The following is a 23,436-nucleotide window of genomic DNA, read 5'->3' as shown; positions in this document are numbered from 1 at the left end:
GCAGGCCAGGCTGAGGGAACCCCACTACCCCATGCACTAATTTTGGGCACCGGGGCCTCTAGTAATATATAATGAGCATTAAACCTCACCAATACTAGTTCTTCAGTCAAATCTAAAGTTATGACTTCATTCATTCAGTCTTTAACTTTACTGTGTAGGAAAGACACTAAATAAAAATTTCATGCTCTTTTTTTAAAATATATTTTATTGATTTTTCACAGAGAGGATGGTAGAGGGATAAAGAGTTAGAAACATCTATGAGAGAGAAACATCGATCAGCTGCCTCCTGCACACCCCCTACTGGGGATGTGCCTGCAACCAAGGTACATGCCCTTGACTGGAATCGAACCTGGGACCTTTCAGTCCGCAGGCCGACGCTCTATTCGCTGAGCCAAACCTGGTTAGGGCTTATGCACTTTTTGTAGGGAGAAAAATAACAATAAGCAATTCTATTATTCATTATTTATTCATGGAAAGTGACAGAAAACCCAGAGATATGATTTGGGGGTTGGGGAAATATGGTTCACAATAATGAAAAATTCAGGACTGACTGGATTCAGGATTCATTTTACTCTGAGGTTCAAACATGCATGTGTAGTGGGTTTCTTGTTTTATGATTTTGATACCCCTTATTATTTCTATTCTCCATTCTCAGATAAGTTTTTGTCTTGTGTTAACCAGATAACTATAGTAGGGCTGACCTCAGCCCTACCATTCCAACTTCAAGTTGCAATGACATGCCCTCCAAACAAAAAAGAACAAGAAAATCTGCATCACTAAAACCAAACAGCCAAGATATGAATATCCTATCTAATAATAGACAAACATGGTAATTAACTGTACCTCTGCTCTGCTTCCCATTGGCTAATCAGGGCGATATGCAAATTAACTGCCAACCAAGATGACGGCCGGCAGCCAGGCAGCTGAAGCCAACAGGAGGCTTGCTTGCTCCAGTGACAGAGGAAGCCAAGGTTCCCCGCCTGCCTCACCCTGCTCTAAGCTACACTCTAAGCAACAAAGTTGCAATTATAGAAGCTAAGCAAGCTCCAGAAACCTGCTTTCAGCCAGCTTAGGCCTCAGAGCTTACAGCGGCAGTGATGGCAACAATGTTTCAATTATAGAAGCTTAGCAAACCCAGATACCTGCTTTCAGCCAGCCTCAGCCTCAGAGCTGGAGCCACCTCTCAGCTCCAGTGACAGCTATAGAAGGTAAATAAATCCCAGAATAATAATAATAATTAAAAAAAACAAACAAAAAAAGGAGAGGTTGGGAGCTTAAGTCACCCGCCAGCCTGAAAACGTCCCTCAGCCCCTCACCCAGACTGGCCAGGCACACCAGTGGGGACTCCCACCCTGAAGTGGGTGTGACCAGCTGCACACAGTCATCAGCCCATCATCCATGCTGGCCAGGCACCCAAGCGGGACCCCCACCTTGATGCGGGACCCCCACCCTTATCCGGGACATCCTTCAGGGCAAACCAGCCAGCCCCCACCTGTGCACCAGGCCTCTATCATATATAGTAAAAGGGTAATATGCAAACTGACCCTAACAGCAGAACGACTGGGAATTACTGGTCACTATGACACACACTGACCACCAGGGGGCAGATGCTCAATGCAGGAACTGCCCTCTGGTGGTCAGCGAGCTCTCACATGGAGGAGCTCTGCTCAGCCACAAGCCAGGCTGATGGCTGCCAGTACAGCGGTGGTGGTGGGAGCCTCTCCTGCCTCCTCAGCAGCACTAAGGATGTCTGATTGCAGCTTAGGTCTGCTCCCTGCTGCAAGTGGACATCCCCTGAGGGCTGCCGGGCTGCCAGAGGGATGTCTGATTGCCATCCTGGCCCAATCCCCTGGGGAGCAGGCCTAAGCCAACAAGTGGTCACCCCTGATTGGTCCCAGTTTGGGAAAGGGCACAGGCCAGGCTGACGGACCCCCTACCCCCGAGTGCACAAATTTTTGTGCACCAGGCCTCTAGTTATTCTATAAATGGAAATTTCTATCTTGGCTTCTCAATTAGATTATTTTAGCACCTTTCAGATTTTGAAACTCATGTAATGAGGAAACAAGTGATTCTCCATCTGCATGGCCATGCTGAATTTACTCTCAGCTCACGTTAATGCCTGTTACATGGACAGGAGATTAGGCTCTCTCACAAACTCCTCTCAAGCCTTGAGGAAAATTCAGAGGTCATTCCTTGCCCTTGTTACACCTACATCTGCTCTTTCAACATTTATTTTGACTTCCACATGCCTGGTTGAGTTGGGGAATGCAACAAGGCTGTTGTTCATAAAGAATCAGGGAGGAAGCAGTCTCTCAAGTATCTTGCTTTTTGATACATCAATAAACCCGGGGGAAGAGTAGAAAGGGATCCACATGCTGTACTTTGAAATATTTTGAAGTTTTAACTATTTTAATGTCCATACTTCCCTTTTCACTCAGGCTTCAAGAGACTGATGTTTGGGAAATCCCTCACCTCCTGGAGGCTGAGGGAGCCCTGAACAGAGTCTTGATCTGATGCTACAGGGCAAACTGGGATTCCAGATCTGCTGAAGCTAGGGTAGAGAAAGATCCACATTTCCAGGAAACTGAGCTAACCAGGTGATTTTCTGCCTTACATTTGAGCGTTATGGCACAGGATTTCCAGGTGGTCCTTGATACCTCCAAATCTGGGAAGGGAAGAAAAGGACACTATTGTTTGTCTTCTGATCAACTCAGTCTGCCCCAGTGATGGCGAAACTATGACATGCGTGTCAAAGGTGACACGTGAACTCATTTTTTTGGTTGATTTTTCTTTGTTAAATGGCATTTAAATATATAAAATAAATATCAAAATTATAAATCTTTGCTTTACTATGGTTGCAAATATCAAAAAATTTCTATATGTGACACGGCACCAGAGTTAAGTTAGGGTTTTTCAAAATGCTGACACGCCGAGCTCAAAAGGTTCACCATCACTGGCCTAGACACTCGCTTTGGTGATTGAGGCAGCTGACACTAAGCCATAGAAATGCCTCCTTTTCTGCCTTCTCATGGCAGAAGCAGTGATTTTTTTCTCAACACTCCTGGTCTCTTGCATGCATTTCACATTCCTCTCCATCTTCTGGACTCGCCAATATCTTCTAGGCTAGGGACAAGTCCTCATTGCACCTTCTTCTCTACTAATACTCAGCCCATAGTGGGGCTCGAGCCTGCAACCCAGGCCTGTGCCCTGACCAGGAATCAAACTGGTGGCCTCTTGGTTCATGGGTCAACGCTCAACCACTGAGCCACACCAGCCAGGCTGGTCTCTAAATTTTCAAAAATCCTTTTCACAAAGCCAAGAGGAAAAACAAGATATTGTGCTTCAGGTGTTTGAGTTTTCTTTTAGTGATACATGTAGCTCTTTAAAGCAACAGTCCTCAAAATGTGGTATGGGGAAAACTGAGAGTTCCTGAGAACTTTTTGGAGGTCTGTGAGGCCAGACTATTTTCACAGCAGTACTAAGATGTTATTACCTTTTTCCTGGAATTTTCCAGAGGCTACATGACATGTAATGATATCACTATGGTGGCTAATGGAATAGGTGATTATGCATTCTTGTGATTTAGACAACTTCTTAATTTTCATTTAACTTAATAAAACTCTTTGGGATTTGTAATAACTTTTAAAGGAGAAAAAAGACTCCTGATATCAGACATTGACAAATTAGTCCAAAGCATATTCCTGAAGAGGCACTTTTTGGATGGAGGTGAAACTAGTTATTTTCCCAAAAGTTTCCTTACATGCCTGTCTCCTCCTACCCAGCACAATGGTATGAGTTGAAGGACAGACACCCCAGGTAAATCTCTTGTCTGCCCAGTTACTCTTCCCCCTCAAATTCCAAGGTGATTATAGACCAGGACAAGTGAGAGTGCTGCTGGCAGGAGAAAAGTCCATCGTCATGATTGTTCCTAAACTAAACCTCTTTCCATCTGGCTCACATCTGAAGCCATAGTGCATTATTTTTCTTTTTTAAAGCCCAGACATTCCCCGCCTTCCACTGCTAACAGTGAATTTCTATTATTTTAGGGTGTACATGAGTAGTGTGTGGTATTTAAGGGAACAATGATAAATGACATTAAGTTCAAAATGTGACAGGTCCATCTGACACAACTTTAAGGACATCCTTTTCACTAAATTTTCAGATATTTTTGACAAGGAGAGAGATCTGGAGGTACTGCTAGGAACCAGAGAATTGCAGAGAAGTGTTCTGTGCACATCTTGTCAAACAAATTCCAAACTCTTCCTCTTCACAGCAGAGTTGTAAAACGGGGAAGATACCAAGGGAAAGTGCAGATGCCTGGGAGGCAGGTCAGGGGTCCAGTCCAGCCCTGGAACACAGTAGCTCTCAGGCCCCAAGTCAGACAATATAGCATATTTTTCTGTGCATAAGACACTATTTTTTTTCTAAAATCATTAGACTGAAAATTAAGGGGAGTCTTATACAAGAAAAATCAGCCAAGGAGGGAGCCACACAGGTGCATAGCTGCCCATACCTTGTCAAACAGGCTTCCTCTAATCATGAGCCTCACTGTTACTAAAGTCAGCTGATGCCATTGGAGGTGGAGGTGGAGAGTGCACAGATGCAACAGGGACCAGAGCGTACTGAGCACATAAAGGTGTCAAAAAATAAAAAGATAAATACTGGTAAGCGATTGTCTTACTCTGAAAAAGTCAAACTGAATGTAATCAGCTATGCAAAAGAACATGGAAATAGAGCTGCAGAGAGACAATTTGGACCTCCTGGCACTGAGTGTATGATCAGACCGTGGAGAAAACAGGAGGAACAACTTCTTAAGATGCCAAAAAAGAAGAAGGCCTTAAGAGGAAAACCAGCAAAGTATTGATTTCTTAATTTGGGGTTAGAAAAGTGGGGAGTGTCAAATACATAGGGGCATCTTATACATGGAAAAATACAGTAAACTGTAGATAACAGAAACTCTACTTGCTTGCTGTGAAGAGCAACTTTTAAAAGATGTGGTAACTCAAGTGAAATTTCTTTAAAACAATAAAAAATTGATCCTCAAAATGTACCCTATATATAAGTAGAATCTTAATATGGCATTTTAAAAATTTAGGACATTAAATTATATAGAAATTCCTTTAGTTGACTTTGTAAAAATTATAAAATGAGTCTCAAAACTCAGCATCCCTCAGACAGTTAAAGCACCTGTTCTTTGACTTTGTGTTATGTTATTCAAATTGGCGTTTTTTAGAAATACTTGAATGAACAATGTTAATAACACTGCTGGTGTTACAAACGAGTAGAAAACAATGTTTATATCCTAATCAGGGCTATCAAAGCTATTTTCATGTTTTATCTTTAGTCACAGACTGTAAGTTAGCACAGATCTCTAGTGAACAAGTTACACATTGCAGGATTGATGTTTTTCCTGGTGTTGATACTCACATAGTTCAATATTTCCTTGCTTAATTATAAGCCTATATTATAAAGCCCCCCTTCCTTCGAAAATCATGTTTTATTTATTTTGAGAATTAGTTCTCTGTGTCCAGATTAGTCACATTTTCAGAGGTCTTACAGGAAGGGAAATTGCTCTCATAAACAGAGTCTCGTGGCAACAGTGGTTCAAATGGAAGTTCCATTTTTAATTTTTTGAGGAAACTCCATACTGTTTTTCACAATGGCTGCTTCAGTCTGAATCACCACCAGCAGTGCACTAGGGTTCCCTTTTTTCCACATCCTTGCCAGCACTTGTAGTTTGTTGATTTGTTCACGGTAACCATTCTGACAGGTATGAGGTGATATCTATTGTGTCTTTTTAAAATAGTTTTTAAAAAATATGTTTTTTATTGATTTTAGAGACAGAAGAAGGGAGAGTGAGGAAGAGAAACATCCAAAGGTGGCCTCCTGCGTGCCGCAAGCCTTGGATAGAGCAGCAATCTGGGCACGTACCCCAACTGGGAATCAAACTGGGGACCTCTTGGTGCATGGGACACTCTCAACCAACCCAGCCACACCAGCCAGGGCTCATTGTGGTTTTAATTTACATTTTTCTGATGATTAGTGATGTTGAGCATCACTTCATATGTCTCTTGGCCATTTCTATGTCCTCTTTGGGAAACTGTATATGAAGATTTATTTTTCCATTATACAATTTGAATATTTGTATTTTTGTGTTGTTTCATAAATTTTGCATGAATTTTAAATATTAGCCCCTTATTAGATGTATCATTTGTGATTATATTCTTCCATTCAGTGGGTTGTCTTTTCATTTTGTTGCAGGGTTTATGCATTTAAAAAATTATGTATTGAATCCTTTCTATAGGTCAGGAATGTGCCAAACACAAGGGTTCCTTTAATGGAGCTTATAGTTTAGTGGGAAACAGAAGAGAAGGAAGGCAGATATTAAACATATTATTTTACAGATAATGGTCTAATGAAAATTATGGCAAATTCTATAAAGGAGAGATATAAAGTGCCATGAAAACTGAAGGGGGCATACATCTAGATGGGGGAAAGAAATAGAAAAGGCTTACTTGAAAATAATATATTTTATGAAGTAATGTAATAATAATAGTAATAGCAGCAGCATCTAATATTTGAGTGCTTACTATATGCCAGGTACTGTTCTAGTCTCACAAACCCATTTCGGCTATCTGTTTTTACAGATTAGTGGACTGAGAAATGGAAGGTCAAGACCTAACCCTTGGTCTTGGCCAGGTAGTTCAGTTTGTTAGAGTGTCATCCAGGTATGCTAAGGTTATGGGTTCAATACCCAGTCAGGGTTCATCAATAATCAACTAATCAATGTATAAATAAATGGGAAAACTTATGTTTCTCTCTCTCTCTCTTTCCTTTCCTTTCTCTCTAAAATTACTAAATACATTTTAAAAATTTAAAAAAATGAAGAAAACAAATCACCCTCAGTTCATAGCTAGTCAATTGTGAAGCCGGTATGCAAACCTAGGCTGTCCTGCCATCATGCTATTCTTCCCTTCCTTTCCCAGCAAAAGCCTCTGAGGTAGGGGGGTGCTTACTATTTTGAAAGAACACAGAAGTGACAGGCATAACTGACAGTGGACACGACAGAGTGGGAGAGCAGTGGGATAGGAAGCTCACAAATTAGCCTAGGTGAGATTGTTCACAACTTTGTTGTTGGTTTAGAAGGCTTTAATGAGGTTTGACTGTATGTATGTTTGATATAGTTCTCACTGGCTTCATATTTTGCAGTGCCAACACAGCCTATATTATAAAAGGCTACTATGCAAATTGTCCCCTCAAGTGGGAGTTAGACTGGGAGTTTGACCAGGGGGCAAGGGCCAGCCTGCCAACACCCTGGCTCAAGATTGCCCCCCCATTCCAATCTGGGGCAGGGCTGGCCAGCCAACCTCCCACATACCATTCCCCCAGCATGCCAGACACCCATGTACAAATTCATGCACCAGGCCTCTAGTTTACATATAACACACTCACAGGGGTTTTCCCCATTAAAACTAATGAAACTTCAGCTTCAGGGTTCTTCACTTTCATGAGTTCCTGTGCTTTCTAGGGGTTGTTGTGGACTTTACAGTGTTCTAGATGAACAGGAGCAGGAAGGTTGCACTCAGAACGATTTCTGGTCCATCACCAGGGGGTCTCAGAAGAAGAAGGTCCTCAGATCTACATAGAGCAAAACCCGGATCCATTTCTTTACATTCCTGTCAACATCTCTTATTTCACACACTGATTTTTGGGAGGAGGTCTGAGGGAAGGTGGCTGAGAATTATGGTTTTGAGGCAAGATAGAGGAGGCAGAAGACTCAGTAGGGGTCCTGATTTTGGAACTAGTTGGTAAGTTGATAGATCATAAAACAAACTGGGTAGAAATAGAATATTTAGAGTGTAAGAAATATAGAAAAAAGTCTACTAAAATAAAACTAAAAAACTTTGAAATTATTGTTGCGATTAACACCATTACCTTTTTTGATAGTCTATGTGCATATTAGTATTTTTGCTTTAGGGCAGTTTTATAGAAACAGCATTGACATTTTATTTATAAATGAGGAAAGTACTCCTGGCTGAAACTTCCTGATGAACTTTTTGTATTCGTACTTCAGGTGCCTGATCACAGATTCAAAAGTTAAAGTATCGGCATTTAATAAAAACAGCTTCATAGAGGGAACTAATGTCTGTTAAGTTTTCTGTTTATAAATGAAAAAATTCTGTTTATTAATAGAAATATTAATACTTCATAAAGAAATTCTCTGGTCAGTAAGAGACACCTTCACCATAACATCGGATATGGACTTTATTTAAGAAGCAAACCAAAACACCATGATTCTCAAAGCATGTGACACATCAATAAGCAGATGTCTCAATGGATCTGCAGCTTTCATAATAAAATCATTTCCATAATGTTCTTCCTTTATATGTTTTGATCCCTTACTATTAACTAACACATAGTAAATGTCAGTAACTATCCCGCCTTCTTTGCTACTCTCACTGATGTTTCCATCTGCCTTTGCTATACTGACACTGCCCGTGGCCTGTGCTGTTTGGAAAATGTGGTCCTGCATCTGAGTCCCACAGCGCTGAGATGTCCATGGGGATTCATGTGAAAGGAGATGGGGAGGGAGCCTCTGGGCGGCCTGGGCTCTCATGGGAACATCCTGAGGAGGGAGCCAGACTGCAGCATTTCCCTCCCCTGATCCAGTGGCAGGGCTCCCACTTTTTTCTCTTCTCTCAGAGAAGATGCATCTTAGCAGACAACTAGAAAAAAAAGGAAAACATAATCAGCGATGGAGGAAAGAGAGGATAGGACCTGAAGATGCTGCAGAGCTCCGCATTTTCTTAAGCTGAGTGGTCCTGTGGTTTCATGACTAGCTTTCTGTCCCTTTCTCTTTCTGTCTTTTAATGCTTGTTACTGTTGTGCTGCTCTTTGTCTGCCAGAGTGGCCTGGCATCTGCGGGAGGGGCACACCAGGAGGGAGTTGGAGGAAACCCAAGGAAACTGTTGATGAAATTTCATAAGTCGATCTTGACTTTGGCCCAGATCTGAGGACTGAGCAGAAAGAATACCCTGGAACCAACACCATCTGCGGACATGCAGGCCCCTCACAACAGACATGTTTGTGTGTGAATGGATGTGACTGTGTGTGAATGTATGCATGTGTGAATGTGTGTGGTGTGTGTGTGAAGGTGAGTGTGTGTGTGTGTGTGTGTATGTGCATGCGTGTGTGAATGTGTGAAAATGTCAATGTTTATGAATGATTGTGAATGGGTATGTATGAATGTGGGGCTGTGTGTGCCTCTGTTGGTGCCCCAAGAAGGGAGTTTTCTTATTATAACCTCAAGGCCTTACATTTAGACTTTGGTCACATTTTCAGATGAAGTTAAACCAAGTCACACAAAACACTGACAGCCTTGCCCTGACCAGAGTGGCTCAGTTGCTTGTGCATCATCCATTGCATCAAAAGGTCACTGGTTCCCCAGGAGCCATTTCATCAATGTTTCTCTCTCCCTTCCACTCTCTCTAAGATCAATTAGAAAATAATTTAAACCAAACTAGCTAACAACAGAACCACACCGACAGAACAATTCCATCCCCTTCTAATGTATGTCCTGTAGTGGACTCATCACCAAGAGAGCTTTTTGAGTTATAATAGCACACTTATTGCATGGAATCAATTGCCTCATATTAAAACATGTATTCACATAATCATTTTAAATAGGTCACCATTTAAGCCCTGTTGGCATTTGTCAGCTGGCCTCTTCATGTGGGGGCTCCATAGACTGTTAGGGGTGCAGGCTCCATGCGGGGTTCCATCCATCCCCTGTGGGCATGCTCAGTTGTCCTCGATGTGAGAAGGCAGTTGATGGCCTGGGTGTGCCCTCTCTGCACAATGGTGACTCCCCACACGTGACATCCTTTGTTCATCTCAATAGGCCTGTAAGGTAGACACAAGGGGACCAGGGCTTGTCCAAATTTGCTCAGCAGCCCTCGGACGCCAGGCTCTTCTCACCACTGTGTGTCAGGAGTCCGCCTGAGAGCAGGAGTTCAGGGAGCCTGAGCACGTCCTACCATGGTTCTGTTTGTAAAACATGGCTTTCTGGTTGTTTTTTTTTGCTGTTTGATTTTTAGATATGTTTATCACAGTAAAATTTACCATTTTAACTATTTTTATGCACAATTCAGTGGTGTTAAATACATTCATAGTTTTGTGCAGCTGTCACCACCATCATCTCCATCACTGGTCCCATCTTCTCCAACTGAAACTCTGTCCCCACTAAACAGCTCCCATCCTCCTTCCCCACCCCTGGTGCCCTCCATCTTACCTCTGTATCTATGACTGACAGCTCCAGAGGCCTCATGTGAGTGGGATCACACAGTATTTGTCTTTCTATGACTGGCTTGTTTCACTGAACATCATGTCTTCAGGGTCCATCCATGTTGCAGCATGTGTCAGGATGTTCTTTCTTTCCTTCTTTTTTTATTTAACTGAATTTATTGGGGTGAGATTCGTTAATAAAATTATATAGCTCCAGGTACACAATTCTATAATACATCGTCTGTATATTGTACTGTGTGTTCACCACCCCAAGTCATGTCTCCTTCCATCACCATTTATACTTGCTGGACCCTCTTCTACCAACACCTTTCCCTGTGTAATCACCATACTGCTGTCTGTGTCTATTAGGTTTTTGTTCTTTGCTTAATCCCTTCACCTTTTTCACCCAGCCTCCCAACCTCCCTCCCCTCTGACAGCTGTAGGTCTGTTCTCTGTATCTATGAGTCTGTTACTATTTCTTTTTGTTAGTTTATTTTGTTGATTACATCCCATATATAAGTAAAGTAAATCCTAAGATATTTGTATTTCTCTAACTGGCTTATTTCCCTTAGCATAATACTCACCAGTTCCATCCATGCTGCTCCAAAGGGTCAGATTTCTTCACTTCCTTCCTTGCTACAGCTGAGTATATTCCATTGTGTTAATGTACCAAAGCTTTTATCCACTCCTCTACTGATGGGCAGTTGGACAGCTCCCAAATATTGGCTATGGTAAGTAAGGCTACAGTGAACATAGTGGAGCACAGATCGTTTTGAATCAGTGTTTAGGTTTCTTCAGATATATTCCCAGGTTATCTTTCCCCAATTGTACATTCTTGTGTCTTTTGTCAGTTATTAATTGACCATAAATGCATGGGTTTATTTCTGGACTTTTATTCTGTTCCAATGATCGATATGTCTGTTTTTATGTCAGTACCATGCTATTTTTTATTACTATGGCCTTGTAGTGTAGTTTGATGCTAAGTAGTGTGATTCCTCCATCTTTGTGCTTCTTTTTCATGATTGCTGTATTTTTTGTTGTTGTTGTTGTTCTTCCATATATATTATTGAAATATTTTTGTTGCTCTGTGAACTCCACCATTGGTATCTTGATAGCAATAGAGTTTAATATATAGATCGCTTTGGTTAGTATGGACATTGTAATGATGAAAATTCTTCTTATCCATGAACATAGTATATGATTTCACTTATTTGTATCTTCTTCAATCTTTCTTTCTTTCTTTCTTTCTTTCTTTCTTTCTTTCTTTCTTTCTTTCTTTCTTTCTTTCTTTCTTCCTTCCTTCCTTTCTTTCTTTCTCTTTCTTTCTTTCTCTTTCTTCAATGTCTTTCTTTCCTTCCTTTTTTGTTAATCCTCATTGGAGGATATTTTTCATTGCTTTTTTAGAGTGTGTGGAAGTGAGGAAGGGAGGGAAGAGGAGAAGAAAGAGAGAGAGGAAGGGAGAGAGAACCAATGATGTGAGATAGAGAGTTGGATTGTGATGAAAGCTGCTGCTGAGGTATGTGTCCTTGACACAGTATGGTGCCCTTGACCCTTCAGTGGATGGGCAGGCACTCTAGCCTTTGAGCCACACCCACCAGCTATTAATTTTCTTGATTCAGTATCTTATAATTTTTCAAGTACAGGTCTTTTAAGTCCTTGATTAAATTTATTTTTAAGTATTTTATTTTTGTGAATGCAAAAGCAATTGTAAATCAGATTGTCTTCTTAGTTTACCTTTTGATAGTTAATTATTGGTGTATAAAAATGCAAATGATTTCTGGATATTTGTATTTTGCTAATGTAATGAATTCATTGATCATTTCTGATAATTTTTGTGGCATCTTTTGGGCTCTCTATGTACAGTATTATGTCATCTGCATGTAATGACAGTTTTACTTCTTCATTACAAATTCAAATGCTTTTTATTTCTTCTTTTTTTCTAACTGCTCTGGCATAACTTTGAGTATTATGTTGAATAAGAGTGGTGAAAGTGGTAAGGTCTTGTTCCTGATCTTAAGGAAATCACTTTTACTTTTTGTCCATGTAGTATGATATTGGCTATAGATTTGTCATATAGGACATTTATTATGTTGAGGTATGTTCCCTCTATTCACACATTGCTGAAAGCTTTTATCATAAATGGGCACTGGATTTTGTCAAGTGCCTTTTCTGCATCTACTGATATGATCATGTAATTTTATTCCTTACTTTATTTACGTTGTGCCATTTTTATAGATTTTCAGATATTGTACCACTCTTGCATATCCCAGGAATTAATCCCACTTGATCATGATGTTTAGTTTTCCCAATGTATTGCTGGATCCAGTTTGCTAATATTTGTTGAGGATTTTAGCATTTGTGTTCATCAGGGATATAGGCCCATCATAATTATTTTTTAGTGTCTCTATCTGATTTTGTAATAAGGGTAAATGCTGGCCTCATAAAATGAGATTGTGAGTCTTCCCTTGTTTTGAATTTTTGAATAGTTAGAGAACAACAGGTATTCTTCTTTGATTGTCAGGTAATATTCCCCTATAAAGCCATCTGGTTTAGCATTTTTGTTTTTGAGGGTTTTTGTATCACTGCTTCAATTTCATTAGTTGCAGTAGATCCATTAACATTTTCTTGCTCTTCCTGATTGATTTTGGAAGATTGTGTATTTGTTGCAATTTATCCATTTTGCTCAGATTGTTCAATTTTGGCATATAGTTGTTTTTAACATTTTCTTACAATCCTTTGTATTTCTGTGTACTCAGTTGTTACTTCTCTTTCATTTCTGATTTTATTAGCTGGAATCCTCACTTTTGTTTATCTTGATGAGTCTGAATAAAGGTTTGTCAATTGTGTTTTTTATTTATTTTGTTGTTATTAATTATCACCAGAGGATATTTTTCCAATTAGTTTTTTTTGAGCGAGTGGAAGGGATGGAGGGAATGAAAGAGAAGTAGGTGGAAAGGCTGAGAGATAAAGCGAGAGAGAGAGGGAGAGAGGGAGAGAGAGAGAGAGAGAGAGAAATGTCAATTGGTTAATTGGTTCCCTTACTCCTGTGAGAGAGACACATCAATAGGTTCTCTTCTGCACATGCCCAAGTAGGGTCAGCAATTGAGCCTGCATGCCAAGTACATGCCCTTGATCAAGAATCGAACCACAACATATTGGTGTGTGGATATTCTAACCATTGAACAACTCTCATTTCATTGATCTTATTTTTTTAGATTCTATTTTACTTATTTCTTCTCTGATCTTCAATATGTCCTTTGTTCTCATTTTGAACTGTTTGTTTTGAATTTTCTTCTTAGAACTACTTTTGCTGTGGCCCATAGATTTTGGGTTGGTGTGCTCTCATTTTCATTTGCTTCAAGTTATCTTTTGATTTCTTTTTTGATCTCATTATTAACCCATTAATTGTTTATTACATGTTATTAAGCCTCTATGTCTTTATGTATTTTACATTTTCTTTTTTATCTGATAAATAATATTCTATTGCAAAATGTATGCAATGTAAGATTTACAATTTTAACCACATTTAAGTATACAATTCAATTGCATTAAGTACCATGATGTTTTGAAGCTGTCACCAATATCTATCTCCAGAAAGGTTTTCTTTGATGTTGTTTTTTTGTTGTTGTTGTTCTTGTGGGGGTTTTTTTTGTTTGTTTTGTTTTGTTTCATTTTTGCTTCTTATTCTTTTTCTTTTCTTTTTTATTGGATTTATTGAGGTGACAGGTTTTAGGTGTATACAATTATATAATATATCACTTGTATACCAGTTTTTTTTCTTCTGATTGATTTCTAGTTTCATATCATTGTGGTCAGAGAACATTTTTGATATGATTTCAATTTCTTAAATTTATTGAGACATGTTTTGTGTTCTAACATGTGGTCTCTCCTAGAAAATATTCCATGTGCATTTGAAAACAATGTATATTCTGCTGCTTTGGAGTGAAATGCTCTGCAGATACCTAAAAAGGATGTCATTTAAAGTCATAGTTTCCTTTTAGATTTTCTATCTGGGGTATCTATCCATTGATGTCAATGGGGTATTATGATCCCCTCCTAAGCCTGGATAGCTGTCAATCTCTCCCTCTATGTCCATTAAGATTTGCTTTATATATTTAGGTGCTCCTATGTTGGGTACATAAAAGTTCACAGGGGTTATGTCCCCTTATTGGATTGATTGCTCCCTTTATCATTATGTAGGTTCCTTCTTTGTCTCTTAAGATAGGCTTTGTAAGTCTATTTTGTCACACATAGGTATTGCTACCCCAGCTTTTTTTTTTATTCTCATTTGCATAAAACATGTTTTTCTATCCCTTTTAGTCTGTATATCTCTTTCTGAGGTAGGTCTTGTTTTCCTATCCATTCAGCTACCATGTTTTTTGATTGGAGCATTCACATTTAAAATGATTATTGATAAGTATTTATATTTTTCCATTCTATTCTTTTAACTATGGTCCTCTTTTTTTCTCCTTCTTGACCCTTTAACTGTTCTTTAATATTAGTTTGGTGGTAAGGAACTTCTTTATCTTTTGGTTGTCTGGAAATCTCTTTATTTCTCTGTCAATTTTAAATGAAAGCCTTGCTGGGTAGAGTCTTGGTTGGAGTTCCTTCCTTTACATCACAATGAATATTTTCTGCCAATCCATCTGACTTGAAATGTTTCTATTGAGAAATGTGCTGGTAGTCTTATGGGAGCTCCCTTGTAGGTAAATAACTACCTTTCTCTTACTGCTTTTTCTCTTTATTTTTAATCTTTGCCATTTTAATTATGATGTGTTTTGCCGTGGGCCTTTTTGGGTTCATCTTACTTGGGACTCACTGTCCCTCCTGGACTTGTCTTTTTCCTTCACCAGGTTTAGGAAGTTTCAGTCATTATTTCTTTTAATAAGCTCTCAATCCATTGCTCGCTCTTTTCTCCTTCTTGTACTCATTTGATGCAATTCATGTTGTTAGGATTCTTTTTGTCCCAATAAATCCTTAAACAGTCCTCATTTTTAATTTTTTTTTTTTTTTTTTTTTTTTTTTTTTTGCTTCTCTGATTGTCTTCTGCTACTTTGTCTTCCAAACAGATTCAATCCTGTGCTTCATTCAGGTGCCCATGTTTTCTAGTGTACCATTCATTTCAGACATTGTATCCTTTATTTCTAAGTTATTTTTTATGGCTTATATGTTCTTTTTCATTCTTGCTATCTCTTTATTGAAGTTCTAATTGATTTCATCTATTCTTCCTCTAGGTTCATTTAGGATCCTTGTAAGCATTTTTTTAAAATCTGTATCTAGTAGTATACTTGCCTCTACTTCACTGATTTATTTTTTGAAGGTGTCTGATGTACTTTAATGGGGGCATTTTTCTCTGTCTACCCATTTTGGATGTCTCAGTGTATACATTTCAATGTATTAGACTATTAGACACCCAATGTTGGTAGTGTGGCCTTATGTAGTAGGTGTCCTGAGGGACCTAATGGCACAGTCTTTTTTCCAGAGCTGAGTGTTCCAAGAAAGTCCCTTGTGTGTGTTACATGGGCTCTCCTGTTGTAGTTGAGTCTATATTGCTATTGGCCTATTTATGTATGTGGCTGACCTTCAGGGTGGCTGACTGTGAGGATCAACCCCTGACCACATTGAATGAGCTGCTGTACAGGTGCTGACCACATAGAGCAAAATTCACCTCAGCAGGTTCTGCTGTCCTCTAAGATCTCCCTTTGGATATGCCGCTTGGGAAGCTACCTGGATCATGCTCTGATGTCATCTGCAGTTGGCCCCTGTGTGGGTTGTCCTGGATGAAAATGAGACTCTGGTGCTGGCCAATGTCAGATGCTTCCTGTGACTGGCCCTGGGCTCTCTATTTGGAGCTGAAAACAATTCACAGTGTGTGGCTGCCTCTGCTGGTTCAGAGTGAGAGCAGGAAGGTCCAAGCAGTGCACCAAGGCTGCCTTTTACTTCCACTGGGCTGGCGGATGGTCAGAAAAAGTCCCAAGGGGCCCCTGTGTTCTGCCTCTGCCCACCTCCACATGTGGGTGCCTGTTAGTCTCTGTCACTCAAAGAGCCTCTGGAGGGACTCAAGTTGCATGAGGTAGTTTCTCAGTGAGTCCCCAGGTAGGGGCGAGCGGTGGTCATCAGATAGATACAGGTTTAAACTTGGTGACTGTGCAGGGACTGAGGCCACTCAGCAAATGCCCCATGGTATACTTGGTCTAGCTGCCACCGACTGGGTCCTCACACACCTTTGAGCAGTGGACAAGAGCCTCAGACCTGGCTTTCTTGTAAGAGTAGAATTAAAAGGTCCAAACAGTCCTCATGGCAGTACTTAGGGTGTCGGGGATGTATAGTCTGACATCATCCATGTGAGCTCAAAGGTTTTGCAGAGGGTCTGTGGGTTGTCAGAGGCCATGGAGCTACTTCCTGCTGTGGACTATTCATGGTCCCCTGGGATGCAGCTGGAGAGTGAGAGCATGGCGACGTCTTGCAGCTCTGATCCGGTCACTATTTCCCACACAGGTTAGTCCCCTCCTGTGTGCCTGATCCCAGCAGATGCGACCCTCCATTTCCATCCTCAGATAACTGCAGTTCTCTTCAGATGTCTGACCAGATGCATGCTCACTGGCAGCCTGTGCAGCACCAACCCTGAGCCAGGCTGTCTGGGGTGCAGGGAAGGGCAGATAAAGGTCCCTTGGGTGGGTTGAAATGCTCTTAGAACCATTAAGATTTTTTAAAATGTTTTTTTTTTCTGTCTGATCCATCACTAGAACAAAGCAACCAAAGTGATGTTTAGCTCACTCTCATGGAAGCACAGTTCTGCCTGCACCAGTGCCACATGTCACCAGAGCAGTGAAGGGGCAACTGGAGGAAGAAGACAGGGCATTCCTCCCCAGCAGCGTAACAACCTCACAGGCATGATGCTGTCTGGAGAGCTGACCCCTGCTGGAGCGCTTAAGCCTTTTAGGCACAGAGTGTACTGATCTGATATATATTTTTTAAAGATCACTCTGATTTGCATTTTTATTTTTATTAAAAGTTCTTTTATTAATTTAATTTTTTTCAATTAGAGATGACATTCAATTTTAGTTTCAAGTGTATATAATAGTGGTTTGACATGAATATAACATATAGAGTGATCCCCTGATAAGTATAACATGGGGGATCATTTAAAAGGGTATTAATCCAATGCATGAGGGCTCTACCCTCATAACCTAATCAAACTCAATAGACCCACCTTTTATTTATTTTTAATCAAACTTATTTGGGTGACATTCACTAATAAAATTGCATAGGTCAGGTGTGCAATTCTATAATGCATCATCAGTATATTGCATTGTGTGCTCACTGCCTTCAAGTCAAGTCTCCTTCCGTCACCATTAATCGCCCCTATGCCCTCTTCTTCCTCCTCCCACCCCTCACCCACCAAACCTATCCACCACTCCAAACACACAACCCCCACCTGCCACCCCACACCCACAACCCCAGCACTCATCTGCCATCCCACACACCCACTACTACCCATCACCCCCATACCCTGCTTACCCCCTACTCCCATCCCCAACCTGCCACCCCACATCACCAGCCCCACCCATCACCCCTACCCCCCATCCACCAGCCCACACACTCCACTACTACCCCTCACCCCCATCCCCCACATCCCCCCTACCTCCACCCCTCACCCACCACCCCACATCCCCCACCCCCAACCCACCAGCCCCAACCAATCCCCACCCCCCACCCACCAGCCCCCACCCCTCACCCCCCACAATTCACCCCCCACCCCCCACCCACCAGCCCCAACCACCCCCCACCCCCCACCCACCAGCCCCCACCCCCCCACACTTCACCACCCACCCCCCACCCCCCACCCCCCACCCCCCTTCCCCTGCTTGTGATTTGACATTTGAAATGATATTTGAGATGTGTCTTGAGGGCTCAGGTAGGATTTAGACAGATGAAGAGGGTGAGAATGTGCTTCAGGTACAGACAGTGGCCACAGCCTGGAGGCAGGAGAGATGAACACTGGACAGACCAGAGCTTATGCCCCTCAGATGCCTGTGAGTGAGGGGTCAGGACAGGGAAACAGAAGACCCCGCATGGAGGGAAAAGGCAGAGGGGAAAGGGGACCAACCACAGAGTGGTCAGAGCAGGGGAGACAGGGGCCCCTCCATGGGAAGGCAGGGCAGGGGGACAGGGCACCAAGAGAGGGGTGGCAGTGGGGACAGGAGACCTTGGGAAGGGGCAGGGATGCAGAAGAGTGGATAGGGGACTTTCCGTTGAAGCAACAGGAGAGGGAAAAGGAAGACCTCTCCCCTAACTGGTTTAGCTCAGTGGATTGAGCATAAGCCTGTGGACTCAAGAGTCCCAGGTTCTATTCTGATCAAGGGCATGTACCTTGGTTGCGTGCACATCCCCAGTAGGGAGTGTGCAGGAGGCAGCTGATGGGTGTTTCTCTCTCATCAATTTTTCTAACTCTCTATCTCTCTCTCCCTTCCTCTCTGTAAAAAATCAATAAAATATATTTTAAAAAATAAAAATCATCATTCTCGCCGAAACCGGTTTGGCTCAGTGGATAGAGCCTCGGCCTGCGGACTGAAAGGTCCCAGGTTCGATTCCGGTCAAGGGCATGTACCTGGGTTGCGGGCACATCCCCAGTAGGAGATGTGCAGGAGGCAGCTGGTCGATGTTTCTCTCTCATCGATGTTTCTAACTCTCTATCTCTCTCTCCCTTCCTCTCTCTAAAAAATCAATAAAATATATTAAAAAAAAAATAAAAAAGAAATCATCATTCTCCCCTTAAAAAAAAAAAAAGAAGACCCTTCGTGGCTGTGACAGGGCATGGGGGACATTGGACCCTTCTTGGTAAGGACAGGGGACCATCCATGGAGGGGTCAGTGTCCCCACCTCCTGTCCCTTTTGCCCTGGCCCTCCTGCCCTATCCCATCCATGGATGGGCCCCTGTCCTACCAAGCAGGGTCCACTGTACTCCCTGCCCCGACACAGCCACGAAGGTTCTTCTTTTTCCCTGCCCTGTTGCTTCAATGGAGAGTCCCCTATCCACACTGCCCTGTGGGGACAGAGCTGGGGGACAGGGACCCCTCCATGGAGTGGGGAGAGCAGACCTTCTGTGGAGGGACAGGGAGAGGGAAAGGGGACTCTTCAAGGAGGGAATGGGCAGAGGGATAGGGATCCCCCCTTTGAGGGGGCAAGGAAAGGGTGAAATGGACTGTCCATGGCAGGAGCAAGGCATGGAGGACAGGGAGCCATCCATGGAGGGGAAAGTGCAGAGGACAGGACACCTCTGTCATGGTCCCCCTGGGACCCCTTCTCTGCCCCTTCAAATGGGGGCTCTTTGTCCCCTGCCCATTCTCCTCCATGGACAGTCCCCTGTTTCCTCTGCTCTGTCCCCTGCATGGAGGGTCCCTGTGCTCCCTGCACTGCTCCCTCCATGGAGAATCCGTTGTTCACCCTTTCCTGACCCCTCAAATGTGGGGTGTCCTATCCCCCTGCTCATTTTCCTCCACAGGCAGAGGGGAGGGGCACCCTCCATGGAGGGAGCAGGGCATTGTTCTTCTGGCCCATCTTCCTCCAAGGAGTGTGCCCTCCCCTCTCTGCCCTGTCCCCACTCCATGGAGGGTGCCTCGTTCCCTGTCCTGTCCCCTAAAAGGGGGTTTCTTTGTACCCCTGCCTATTCCCCTCCATGTAGAATCCCCTATTCCCCCTGTACTGGCCCCTCCATGGAGAGTTCCCTGTAACTAATCCATGGAAGGTGCCTTCTCCCCCCTGCCCTGTCCCTTCCAAGGAGGATCCCTATACCCCTGCCCATTCCCCTCTATGGAAAGACTACCCATTCTCCCTTGCCCTGACCGTCCCCTGGCCCTGCCCCACAAGGTGGGATTCCCGATCCCCCAGCCCATTCCCCTCCATGGAAGGAACCTGTCCCGACTCCATGGAGCATGCTCCCAACACCATTCCCTGCCTCTTCAAAGGGGGGCTCCTTGTACCCTGTCCATTCACCTCCATGGAGGGTCCCCTGTCTCCAATGCCTTGCTCCCTCCAAGGAGGGTGTCATCTCCACTTTGTCCTTTCCCCTCAAAGGAGGATTCCCTGACCCCCTGCCTATTCCCCTCCATGGAGGGTTCCCTGTCCTCCATGCCTTGCTCCTGCCATGGATAGGTCATTTCCCCGCTTCCTTGCGCCTTCAAAGGGAGGATCCCTATCCCTCTAACTATTCCCCTCCATGGAGAGTCCCCTACCTCCCCTACTGATTCCTCTCAATAGAGGGTGGCCCTCCCCCTCTACCCTGTCCCTCCAGGGGGTGTTCCCTCTCTCCCTGCCCGATTCCCCTATGGAGGGTGTCCTCGTGCTCCTGCCCTGTACCTGGAGACCTATGGGCAGGGGTACAAGGAACCTCCCCTTTGAGGGGCAGGACACGATGGAGGGGGCACCCTCCATGGAGTGAGGACAAGAGACCTTCCATAAAGGGACATGGAATGGAGACAGGGGTCCTTTTATGGAGGGGAATCAGCAGGGGGATTGGGAACAACCCCCCTGACTGGATAGGCCAGGGGATACTCAGGAATCTCCATGGCATTGTATGGGCTGGCATACAAGGAACGTCCCTTTAAGGGGACAAGGCAGGAGGGAGGGTGCACACTCCATGAAGTGAGGACAGGGGACCCTCCACAGAGAGTGAGGGCAGAAAAGGGGAGGGGGGAGATGACCCTCCATGGAGGGGAATATGCAGGAGGATAAGGGAACCCCCCCCCCCCGCAGCTTTGAGTTGCTGGGAAGAGGGGAGTGGGCACCTTCCATGGGGTGGAAACAGTTGACCCTCCATGAAGGGAACTGGGAGGGGACAAAGAGGACCGTCCAGAAAAAGGAGTGGCAGGGGAACAAGGAACATCTCAAGGGTGGTTCCCTCTCTCCCTACCCAATGCCCTCCATGGAAAGTCCCCTTCTCCCTCCCCACCCCCCCCCCCGCCTGCCCTGTCCCTCTGTGGAGGGACCCCTGTCTGCACTCTATGGAGGTGCCTCCTCCCCATGTTCTGCCCATTAAGGGCGGGTTCCCTATTCCCTTGCCCATTGCCCTCCATGGAGAGTCCTCTCCCCGCCACCTCCGCCTCTATTCACCCTGTCCCCTCAAAGAGAGATGGTTCCTTGAATGCTGCCTATTCTTCTCTCTGGAGTGTCCCTTTCCCTCTTCCCTTTCTCCTCCCTGGTGAGTCCCCTATCTCCCCCTCATGGAGGTGACCCTCCTTCCTGTACTGTCAACTCAAAGGAGGGTTCATTGTATGCCTGCCCATACAACACCATGGAGATTCCCTTATCTCCCTGGTCTATCCAGTCAAGGGGTTGGGGGATGGTTCCCAATCCCCCTACTGACTGCCCTCCATGGGGTATGCCCTGTTGCCCCTCCATGATGTCTCCATGGAGAGGCCATTGACCCCATTCCTTGGAGGATTCCCCTCCATCATACTCTGCACCACAAAGGGGGGTTTCCTTGTACCCCTGCCCATTCATCTTGATGGGGGTCCATTTGTTCCCTACCCTGTCTCCTCCATGGAGTGTTCCCTATCCCCCAGCCCTTCCCTGTCCATAGAGGGTCCCTTCTCCTCCATGCCCCCTCCATGGAGGGTCCTCTCTCTTCCCAGCCTTCTCTCCTCCATGGAGGTTTCCCTGCCCCCCTGCCCTGCCACCTCCATGGAGGGTCTGCTCTCCTCCATGACCCGCCCCTCCATGTAGGGTTCCCTCTCCTACCTGCCCTCTCTCCTCCAGGGAGGTTTCCCTGCCCTCCCTACCCTGCCCCCTCCATGGAGGATCCCCTGTCCCCCTATCCTGTCCCCTCCATGGAGGGTCCTCTCTCCCCCTACCATGCCCCCTCCATGCAGGGCTCCCTGCCCCCCCTGCCCTGACCCTCCATGGAGGGTTCCCTGTCTCCCCTACCCTGCCCCCTCCATGGAAGGTCCCCTCTCACTCTGCCCTCTCTCCTCCATGGAAGTTTCCCTGTCCCTCTATCCTGTCCCCTCCATGGAGGGTCTCCTTTCCCTCTGCTCTGCCCCCTCCATGAAGGGTTCCCTGCCTCACCTCCCCCTGCCCCATCCATGGAGGGTCCCATCTCCTCCTTGCCCTGCCCCCTCCATGGAGGGTCCCCTTTCCTCCCTGCCATCTCCCCTTCATGGAGGGTTCCCTCTCCTCCCTGCCATCTCCCCTTCATGGAAGTTCGCCTCTGTTCCCTGTCCTGCCCCCTCCATGGAGGGTCCCCTCTCCCCCTACACTGTCCCCTTCGTGGAGGTTTCCCTATCCCTCTGTCAGGGCCCCTCCATGGAGTGTTCCTATCTCCTCCCTGCCCCCTCCATGGAAGGTCATCTCTCTTCTCTTCCCTCTCTCCTCCATTGAGGTTTCCCTGCCCCCCCGACCCTGCCCCCTGCATGGAGGGTTCCCTCTCCTCCCTGACCTGCCCCCTCCATGGAGGGTCCCCTCTCCTCCCTTCCCTGCACCCTCCAAGGAGGGTTTCTTTCCCTCCATACCCTGCCCCCTCAATGGAGGGGCCCCTGTTTCCCTATCCTTTCCCCTCCATGGAGGGTCCTCTTTCCCCTATCCAGCCCCTTCCATGGAGATCCCTGACCCCCCTCGTGCCCTGCCCCCTCCATAGAAGGTCCCCACTCCTCCCTGCCCTTTCCCCTCCATGGAGGACACCCTGACCCCCACTACCCTGACCTTCATTGGAGGGTCCCCTCTCCTCCCTGCCCTCCCTCCCCTGCCCCCTCCATGGAGGATCCCCTGTCCCCCTATTCTGTCCCCTCCATGGAGGGTCCTCTCTCCCCCTACCCTATCCTCCCAAGCAGGGCTCCCTTCCCCCCCCCCTGCCCTGACCCTCCATGGAGGGTTCCCTGTCTCCCCTACCCTGCCCCCGCCATGGAAGGTCCCCTCTCACTCTTCCCTCTCTCCTCCATGGAGGTTTTCCTGTCCGCCTATCCTGTCCCCTCCATGGAGGGTCTTCTCTGCCCTTACCCTGCCTGCTCCATGGAGGGCTCCCTGCCCCCCCACTACCCTGACCCTCATTGGAGGGTCCCCTGTCCTCCCTGCGCTGCCCCCTCCATGGAGGGTCCCCTCTCCTCCGTGCCCTCCCTCCTCCATGGAGGTTTCCCTGCCCTCCCTACCCTGCCCCCT

At 45.0% G+C, this 23,436-nt stretch overlaps 1 non-coding gene across 1 annotated transcript; it reads right to left on the bottom strand.

The window, feature by feature from the left end:
• Nucleotides 1–17,010: 17,010 nt before the first annotated feature.
• On the bottom strand, nucleotides 17,011–17,210 carry LOC139020224 (small nucleolar RNA SNORA74). Its single transcript, XR_011473237.1, has one exon. It is a non-coding gene; the product is annotated as a small nucleolar RNA SNORA74 (small nucleolar RNA).
• Nucleotides 17,211–23,436: the final 6,226 nt, after the last annotated feature.

This window comes from Myotis yumanensis, unplaced genomic scaffold (genome assembly GCF_028538775.1).
Source record: "Myotis yumanensis isolate MYYU_CA2020_CCGP unplaced genomic scaffold, mMyoYum1.0.hap1 SCAF_11, whole genome shotgun sequence".
Classification (NCBI taxonomy): Eukaryota; Metazoa; Chordata; class Mammalia; order Chiroptera; family Vespertilionidae; genus Myotis; species Myotis yumanensis.
This window is presented reverse-complemented; position numbering and strand designations above follow the sequence as displayed.